The sequence below is a fragment of the Pongo abelii genome, chromosome 12 (genome assembly GCF_028885655.2).
Source record: "Pongo abelii isolate AG06213 chromosome 12, NHGRI_mPonAbe1-v2.0_pri, whole genome shotgun sequence".
NCBI classification, from domain to species: domain Eukaryota; kingdom Metazoa; phylum Chordata; class Mammalia; order Primates; family Hominidae; genus Pongo; species Pongo abelii.
In genome coordinates, this window is record NC_071997.2 from 111,275,662 (window position 1) to 111,285,915 (window position 10,254).

Below are 10,254 nucleotides of genomic sequence, written 5' to 3' on the forward strand. Positions count from 1 at the left end.
CATTGCTAATAAATGTGAAAAGCAGTTTTATATTTTAAAATTTTTATACCCTTTTTTTCTCTTTTTTAGTTTCAAATGAGTTTAGGGTTAATATTCAAATTCTTATGTTTTCGCTAGGACTAAATGAATTGTATAAGAAAAAAAAAATCTCTCTAAGTGGCCTTGAATGAGTAACAAATCTCTCTTCTGTTTATTGGTCTGGTTCGCTTAATATGTCAATGCAGGTGGGAAAGCATTTTAGAAAAAAAAAAATTATTTTGAAGGATTTTTGTGGCTCCTCTGTGGCAGGCAAAACATTTTTATGTAAGATAGAGATAACTTACATTATTGCTCTGAGCTCAAGATTTTGAACTATTTGATCTGAGATCCTAGCATTCATAACCATTACCTATTTTTTTCTCCTAGAATAAAAATATTTCAGTTAACTGTTTCATTACCCTAAGCAATTGCTAACCACACAAACCTAAATTTGTATTAAAAGAGAACATTTTTAGGAGCTTCTCATTGAGATTTGTCTTCTGCAGAGATGGGGAAATTTGAAAGCTTTCATGGACCTGTTTTTTCCTTTGTAGAGTTCCTTTTCCAGGGATCTGTGTGTTTAAACTAGTGGCAGACACCAGAAGGTCTCTCTACTTAGTGCTCTGTCTACAAGTTTTCATCTTTGGTAAATGAAGTTTAAAATTTGTAGTGTTTTTGTTTTATTAGTGTCCTCAAGGATGTGAGCAAGTTGATTTGCTAAATTAATTAGATCAGAAGTAGGCATGGTTTTCCATTCTGTGTGAGCTCTTTTAACAAGCTGAGAAAGTTCTCGAGAGAGGCCATTGACAAAAATGGAATTAAAAGCTACTCAAGTAGAATCAGTGGAATTATCTGAAATAGTTCTACAAAAAAATAAGTTTGGAGAATTTGAATGATCCCTTTAATGACATAAATTATCTTTTGTATAATTTGTCCATCAGTTAAAAATGTGCAGGAGAATAGACCATAAATTTTGAACGTATAGCTGGCTGCAGTTCCAGAAAGCTTGGCATGTCTTAATATTTAAGAACTTATTCCATTTCTTATTAATCTCTTTAGAGCATTAAAAAATCCTATAAATTCTGTACCAACATTTCAGAAGTTTAGACTGGTGTTTTAGATGGTGGTGACTGTTCTAGTGGCTTTTAGTTGCCCTACCATTTAGAATGTTAATTTTTGCTCTTGGAAAATGTTCAGGAACAAGCAAGGGAAAAAAGGGCCAAATTATTTATCTATGCACATAACCATATCAAAATGAAACCCAAATCAGAGTGCTCGCAAAAATTATAACCCAGCCATATTGATAAAACAAAATAGTAAACTAGATGCACAGAAAGAAACAAAAGTGAATTCACCAGAAAAGACGTGCCTCGAAGACAAATGCAAATTTCACAGAAACCAGAGTACTCTCCAAAAGGACACTCCAGACAAGGCTTGCCATGAGACACTTTCATAGTCCCAAGAGACTATGCAGGGTCCTTAAGATAGCCTTATAAGCAAATCAGATAGCCAATAAAGTCAAAAAGAACTCACCAAAGGGAAGAAGTCAGACAATCTGAGAGGAGAATTACCAAGGTAGAAAAGACAATTGACAGAAATGGAGAGCACCATGGCTTAGTCAGTACCACACTCAATTCTAGGGGCCACCATTTTAACTGAGGTCAGCTCACTTCAGTTCTGCTTCAGACACCATTTTGTCAAGCTCAATAAAAAACATAGAAAGGCTCTCTGAAATAAAATGATATTTATTCAGGAATGGGTGTTGCAATAGGAATACATATGCCATAGTAATCTATGTGAGTATTAAGAAATGTAAAGGAAGGCAAAGGTTTTTAAAGGACAAAATGAGATGGGGCATATAATTGTTGTGAGGTAATTATTCTTGCCTACATTGATCAGTCATAAGGGTGGTGCTGATCTGAGTTTAGACAGGCAGTGGCTGGGCAGATATCCTTGCAGAACTATTTTTCTGTGTGTAAGGTTGTGATGACTTTTATGCAGAGGTGTGGTTTTTGAAAAGGTTTTTGTTGTCAGGCATTTGTGCATGGGAACCCACCATTCACGGCCTTCCCTGACTCCAATATTCAGGGTATCTGAGATTGGGTAATTTATATAAAAAAAAAAAAAGGGGGGTTCTTGGATTCAGAATGGTAATGAAGATTGGGCACCCGACGCAGATGCTCAATCGTGAACTTTTCAACTCACAATTCCGACAGCTGAAAAGTTCAAGATTGGGCATCTGAATCTGATTAAGGCCTCAAGTTACTTCCACTCATGGTGGAAAGTAAAAGGGAGCCTGTGTGCGCAGGAAATCACATCGTAGAGAGGAAGCAAGAGAGAGAGGGAGGAGGTGCCAGGCTCTTTTTAAGAACCAGCTCATGTGGGAAATAATAGAGTGTGAATTCACTCACCCTGGAAGGAATGTATTAATCTACTCATGAGGGATCTGCTCCCATGATCCAAATATCTCCCATTGGTTCCCACCTTCAACACTGCAAATAAAATTTCAAGATGAAGTTTCAAAGGAACAAATATCAGCTCTTAGGAAAAATATGAAAGAAGTCAAATTTGTCTTCATTTCCACTTTCTCTTCAATGTTGGCCTTACATCCTTCTTTACCTCATTCCACGTCTTTTAGGTAATCAGTGGATGTGTATCCTCTTCTCATGTGACTTGAAACAGTTTTTAGCAGGAATGAGTGTATATTCAGGGTCACTGTAAGCCTGAATGTTGTATTCTCTGCTTGGATGCAAAAAGAGAGGCAATGAGTGAGATGTCAGACCTGTTGTTAAAAGCAATTCCCTCAAAGCAGAGAAGGGACTCAATTCTTTGCGTGGGACAAAACTTACCGTTCTGAATCCAGGAACCAAGAGTGGGAAAGATAAGAGGTTTTTGTTTTCATTTTTCCTGGTTTAAGCAATCATACTGAGTTGAATCAGGGTTTCCATTTACAATCTAGTTTTGCACACCACAGAGAGGGAGGAGTCTCCTAGATTCAAACAATGAGTCAACTGTCAGTACTAGTTCTTGGTATTTTTATGATTTTTCTGTTTTTGGTGTCTTACTAGGTATTTTAGTGCAAAATCAGAAGAGTCTGCCTCAGAGGCTACAGTCATACTATACATACTCGCTGTTGAAAGTGAATGGTCCTTTTGGAGACTCCTGGGCCATATATATGAATCCTATTCCTAAAACCAGTCTTGAGGAAGAACAGAACCTCAGGGCTACTGACAGCACCTCCTCTCTCATTGCTCTTGGTAACTGTATGACGTTATTTACTTGGCCTTTTCAGGAGGCCACAGATGCCACTGATAGCAGACTTCACACTTTAAAGAACTTTAAATGTTTGGCAGACATTGATAAACAGAGCACCCTGCTCTGTTTTCCTCATCAGATGAATACCAAAACCCTTGTCAAGGTGACAGAGCTATTAAGTGTGTATTCACATGGCAATCAGAAATTTGAGCATCAATCAGTAATCATAAAGTCAGGGGCATTTTCTCACAAAGTCAGGAATTCAGAGGGCTTTCATAAGCTAATCAGCAGGCATCAAATAGACAATCTATCTAATTAGCTGCTCACATTCAGATAGCAATCAAAGCAACACAGTAAGCTTCATTAGTAATGATATTGAAAAATGTGATCTGTGCAGTATTCAGCTAGAAAATGAATATCCATTTTCATAAATAGGTGAGGGGGATGTGGTTGTACTGTGTGTACCATATGGCAGTTCAAAGATGCAGTCACCAGAATCCCAACTGATGCCTATTTCTGCTTTTCTGTTGGCCTGAAAGTAAGGGAGAGAAGGTGGAGTCACTTATTATAAAGCTGACAATAGCATATCAATAAACTGTGGGTGACATGACCCACTTTAGAGGAAAAATGAGGCAGAAGGAGGTGAAGGGGAAGTCATTAATTCTGGAACTTTACTGTTCTTTATGAAAATTTCATTTCTAGTTCTAACTTCAACACTTCTTTATACTCAATATCCACTTTTCTACTAAGAATCCCTTCCTTGGAGAAAATGGATGCCAAAGCACTGCATAATAGATCTGGAGATGTCCTCTTTCTTCAAGGTAAGAACACTCTTCTGGCCCCAAAACAACCATCCACCAGAAAGTAGTTGGCCAAATTAGTGCTAAAGGCCTTCTCAAGAAGAGACTGAAGTCCTTTTTTATAACCCTGAATGGCAACAATGTATCACACATTTTGCCAGGGGTTTTGAAAATAATTTAGGGAATAGACATGTTCACTGTTATCCAAGAACTTACCTTATCTTTGAGTAGCATTAATGAAAAAAATAGCAAATATTAATTTTTAAAAAGAATGTAATTAAGGGCTAGCTGGTGTGTTCCAAATCTGCATATTTTAGATTTGAGAACTGAACAGAGAAAAGCTCACTACTATACAGAATGTCAGGAGCTTTTGTAAAAAGCAGGCCAGGAGCTGATTGCTCTCAAAGTGTTATATTTCTTAACTGCTGGTGTTTCAAGAAAATTGATACTCATTTTTTTTTTTTTTTTTTTCTGTGTGGCAAGAATTTTTATTCACTGCTGTGTCCTCAGCAAATATTTTTGTTCAGTGCTGTATCTTGGCATATAATAGATACTCATTTTTAGTGAAAGGTAGAATATACTTCAGAAAGCCAGTACAAAATTGTCACATAACTTAAAAGAGAAAATGTACAAATAAACCGTCAGATATTTTGCCCAGCTTAGCACACTTTTAAGGGTCAGATTTCTCTATCAAACCTTCACAGGTCAATGCATGTTTATAAGTGAAAAATACCATTTGACCCAACAATCCCATTACTGGGTATATACCCAAAGGATTATAAATCATTCTTCTATAAAGACACATGCACACGTATGTTTACTGTGTTACTGTTCATAATAACAAAGACTCGGAACCAATCCAAATGCCCATCAATGATAGACTGGATAAAGAAAATGTGGCACATATACACCATGGAATACTATGCAGCCATAAAAAAGGATGAGTTCATGTCCTTTGCAGGGACATGGATGAAGCTGGAAACCATCATTCTCAGCAAACTAACACAGGAACAGAAAACCAAACACCGCATGTTCTCACTCATAAGTGGTAACTGAACAATGAGAACACATGGACACAGGGAGGGGAACATCACACACCAGGGCCTCTTGTGGGGTGGAGGACTACGGGAAGGATAGCATTAGGAAAAATACCTAATATAGATGGCGGGTTGATGGGTACAACAAACCACCATGGCACATGTATACCTATGTAACAAACCTGCATGTTCTGCACATGTATTCCAGAACTTAAAGTATAATAAAAAAATTTAAAAAAAGCATTTAATGATATCATAAGGTGTGTTCGGCGGAACTATAAGTTCCTTAAAGAAAAGCTTCCTACCCCACACACCTTGGGGTATCCACAGCAGAGCTGGACAGATTATATGTCTGGGTTACAAAATATTGTTTTGAGGCTTGAAGAGGGGTTCTGTTTTGAAACAACGCTGATGTTTAAGTCTCTATTTCAGGGTCATCTCTTCTGAAAAGCCCTCCTAATTCCTAATCCCTACATCATCTCTCCTGGTGTTCTATCTACTTCTAACTCCACTTACTCTTACAAAACTTTCTTACATATATTTATTTACATTTTTGAATCCCTCTATTAAGTTGAAAGCCCCCTTATGGCAAACAATGTTTCCGATTCAACTTTGTAACCCCATCAACTGATATGGTCCAATGAACAAAACAGTGAATGACTACTTTTCAATTAGTTTGAGTTATGTGAAAACTTGTTGAGTTCTGTGGAAGGAAAATGCTTTCGACACTGAGGAAGCCATTACAGGGATTTATTAAGAACACTTAATGCCCAGAAGGCTATGCGTAACATATAAAACCACATCTCTGTCTCCAAGGAGTTTCTGTGCTTATGTATGACAGATCACTCATAGATTCACTCTGCAGGAAGTTTAATATGAGGGTTGGAGAGAACAAGCATTCAAAGAATGAAAAATCTGGTTTATGATCAAAAAAAATTCCTAAGAGGTGTTCAAGGAGCTTGTTACATAGAAAGAAAAGTTTAAAGGCACAGAAATAAATGAGGACATGGTATCTTAAGGGAGAGAGCAAGAGCAGGCCTTACTTTATACAAAGAAGAACACCAGAGTCTTAGAAAACGTGTAATAATTCCACTGAAGATATTTAAACTTCTACGTTTCAAGATAAAATTTTCAGATGAAAAGTGCCATAAATGAACTAGGAAATAAAATCCCCATGAGTGAAGTAAGCTGAGAGTTTCATTTGTTTCCTTCCTTTTTCATGTCTCACTGCACAGAGCACTTGATTATATAAAGCCAGGGCTTGGCCACACCTCACAATGGCACTAAGCGGTAAGAGCTTGGAGCCTGAAGCTCAAAGGTACAGCGGCTGCAAACCCCAGCAGGTACCTCCACCGTAGCAGGCACTGAAGAAGGTGCAGCAGGGTCTGTGCCTGGTTGGGTTTAGATGTTGAGAGGCTTGTCATTACATTCTGCCCTGGAGGAGTGACAGCTGACTGCTGCTCTGTGCAGAAAGCCTGGGTGCTCTGCGGAAACAGGCATGTTAAGGAGCAGTTGCTTTGGTAGAGAGGGAAATGCCATGCAAGAGACCTTCTGTTCTGGGTGTCAATTAGTCTGTTCAGATGAGCTGCCATAACAAAGTACCACTAACAGAGGCGGCTTAAACAGCAGAGATTTATTTTCTCACTGTTCTGAAGGCTGGAAGTCCAAGATCAAGGTTTTGGCAAAGCTGTTTCTTCTGAGGCTCCTCTCCTTGGTTTGCAGATGGCTGCTTCTCCCTGTGTCCTCACATGGCCTTTCTCTGTGTGTGCACATCCCTGGTGTCTCTCTGTGTGTCCTAATCTCCTCTTCTTACAAGGACACCAGCCATGCTGGATTAGGGCCCACTCTAATGACACCATTTTAACGTAATTACATAATTAATGGCATTATTTTTAAATACAGTCATAATATCTAACGCTAAGAGTTAGGACTTCAACTTATAAATTTGAAGAGGACAGAATTCAGCCCATAATAGAGAATGAGGGCACCTCTCAACCTTTCCCTGCAGCGTGGCTTCAGAAAGCACCCTCTCTGTTCTTCTCAGAGATAATTCTTTTCATAATTCAATAAAAAGGGGAAAAATTGCTAATATTTAAAGAGAGTTTACAGTTGCCAGGTAAAATACTAAACATTCCATGTAAGTTATGACATAATCACAATAACCTTATAACAGGGGTGTGGTTATTGGTTCCATTTATCTTGGGGTGACAAAATAGATGTTTTTAATGTTGTCCACTTTTTAAAAGTTTTTTAAGGTATAATTGACATAAAATAAAATCTAGTACCAGTATATAATTTGATAAACTTATCAAATTTGACATATTTATACACCTGTGAGTTCATCATCCACTGAAAAGTCTCCTTGTGCTCCTTGTAATCCAATGTTCCTGCCCCTTCCTACAATCTACCCACTTCATCCTCCGGCAACCACAGGTCTGCTTTCTCTCACAGTAAACTTGTTCGCATTTTGTACAATTTTATATGAATGGAATTTATGGTGTGTACTTTTCTGGTCTGCCTTATTTCCTTCAACATAATTAATTTTAAAGTCATCCAAATTCTTATACCAATGACTTATACCAATAAGTCATTCATTCTGCTGCTGAGTAGTGTTTCATTGTGTGAATATACAGTTTGTTTATTTATTCACCTATCAATGCACATTTGGGTTGTTTCCAGGCTAGAGCTACCACAAATTAAGCTGCTATGAGTATTCATGTACAAGTCTTTGTATGAATATATGCTTACATTTTTCTTGAGCAAATTCCCAGCAGTGGAGAGGCAGGATCATATGGACAGTGTATATTAACATCTTTTCTTTTTTGTTTTTTTCTTTTTTTTCAGAGACAGGAGTCTTCAATCTGTCATCCAGGCTGGAGTGCAGTGGCACAACCATAGATCTTTACAGCCTGGATCTACTGGGTTCCAGGTATCTTCTTACCTCTGCCTCCCAAGTAGCTAGGACCACAAGTACATGCCACCATGCCTGGACAATTTTTAAAAATTTTTTTCTAGAGACAAGCTCTCGCTGTGTTGTCCAGACTGGTCTCAAGCTCCTGGCCTCAAGTAATCCTCCTTCCTTGGCCTCTCAATATTTAACTTTTTTTGTTCTTGTTTTTTCTTTTTGTTTTTTGAGATAGAGTCTTGCTCTGTCACTCAGGCTGGAGTACAGAGGCGGGATCTTGGCTCACTGCAACCTCCATCTCCCAGGTTCAAGCGATCCTCATGCCTCAGCCTTCCTAGTAGCTGGGATTATAAGTGTGCGTCACCATTCCTGGCTAATTTTTTTATTTTTAGTAGAGACATGGTTTCACCATGTTGGCCAGGCTAGTCTCAAACTCCTGACCTCAATTGAACCACCCACCTCACCCTCCCAAAGTGCTGGGATTATAGTCATGAGGCACCGTGTCTGGCCCAATATATTAACTTTCTAAGAAACTGACAAACTGTCTGGCAAAGTGGTTGTACCATTTTACATTCTTACCAACAGTGTATGAGAGTTTCAATTCCTCCACTTCCTTGCCATATCTTAATATTATCTGTCTTTAGATTATAGTCATTCTAGTGGGTGGGTAGTGGTATTTCAATGTGGTTTTAATTTGCATTTTCTAAATAAATAATGATGGGTTTATTTGCCCATCATTTTTCACTTCTTTGGTGAAATACCTGGTAAGATATTTTTCTATTTTTGTATTAGATTGTTTTATAAATATTTTGTATTCTGGATATATAAGTCCTTTATCAGACTTATAATTTGCAAGTTATTTCTCCCAATTTGTAGCTTGTCTCTATTTTTTTAACAGTGTCTTTTAAATATAAATTTTTAAGTTTGATAAAGATTAATTTATCAAATTTTCCCTTTTGTGGATTGTGCTTTTGGTGTGATACCTAAGAAAATATGTGCCTAACAGAAGGGCATGCAGATTTTCTTCTGTGTTTACCTCTAGAAGTTTTTTTGGCTTATGTTTTATAAGTAGGCCTATTATTCAGTTTTAGTTGATTTTTGTGTATGACCTCAGGTATAAATTTCTTTGTTTTGTCTTGCTTTGCTTATGGATATCCAATTGTTCTACCACCGCTTTCTCCACTGACATGCCTTTTGCACCTTTGTCAAAAATCAGTTGCCTATGTATGTTTATTTCTGGACTGTCTATGCTGTCATATAATCTATTTGTTATGTAGTATAAGTTGTCTAAATTTGTTCTTCTTTTTCAAAGTTATGTTGACTATTCTAGGACCTTGCATTTCAGCTAGGAAGAGATGGAGAACTTGAGAACAAGTGGCCTTCTCTGAGCATCCGAGTTGTTAGCTACTCTGATATACTGCTTCAAAGAAAACATGTCTCCCCTTACAATTGGTAGAGACATGATTACAAACAGAACCACTACCTTCCCCTTCTAAAATGATGGGACAATGTACTCTTCTTGATCTTAAGATATCATCCCTTATCCTGTTTGGGATCTGTTTTATGTTATCTTCAATTATTATTTCATTGTCTCCTTAGAAACTCTAAGGTACTATTTCTGTTCCCAATAAAAACACCACAAATGAAAAATTGTTAGGTCCACTTTTATTCTTTAACATAGCAACCAGGAACCAAGAGAAAGCCCACGTTGTTACTGGGAAGAACGTGTTTTCAATTTTTAAATGCCATGTATGAGCTCTAAAGCTAACGGATTCAACACATAGTTTTTAATATATATATTCTTATTCATGAAAAAATTCTGAACTACTTTTCTCCTACTTTCCCAACTCTGTTTAAAATAACTGTACTCTTCTCTTTCTGTCTACAGTATAATTTAACCTCTCACTTGAATACAAAGCATAATTCGATTGAGAGGTGTGTTTGTATCACATGAAACACAATAAAGCAGGATGAAGTATTTCTTAAATCATTTGCAAATGAATGGCTGCAATATTCCCAAGTTCCTCTCTGCTCTCCTGCAAACTAAAAACAACTATGGCTATTCATTAATATATGGATCCCAAAGGACTTCTTGAGACATTTAAAAGCTGGATAAAATGAGTGTGACCTAATGGAAAATCACAGGGAAAGATATTAAATGAAAGATGCATGCTGAGACCCGGAGAGAATTTCAGATGGGGAAAAACAGGAACAAACTGTAATCTGATGCCACGATAGG

The 10,254-nt window shown here is 37.4% G+C and overlaps 1 long non-coding RNA gene across 1 annotated transcript; it reads left to right on the forward strand.

The window, feature by feature from the left end:
* Positions 1 to 7,317: 7,317 nt before the first annotated feature.
* Positions 7,318 to 9,565, forward strand: LOC129057596 (uncharacterized). The gene is made up of 3 exons (XR_008522235.1): positions 7,318 to 7,543; positions 7,955 to 8,039; positions 9,361 to 9,565. It is a non-coding gene; the product is annotated as an uncharacterized LOC129057596 (long non-coding RNA).
* The last annotated feature ends 689 nt before the right edge of the window (positions 9,566 to 10,254 follow it).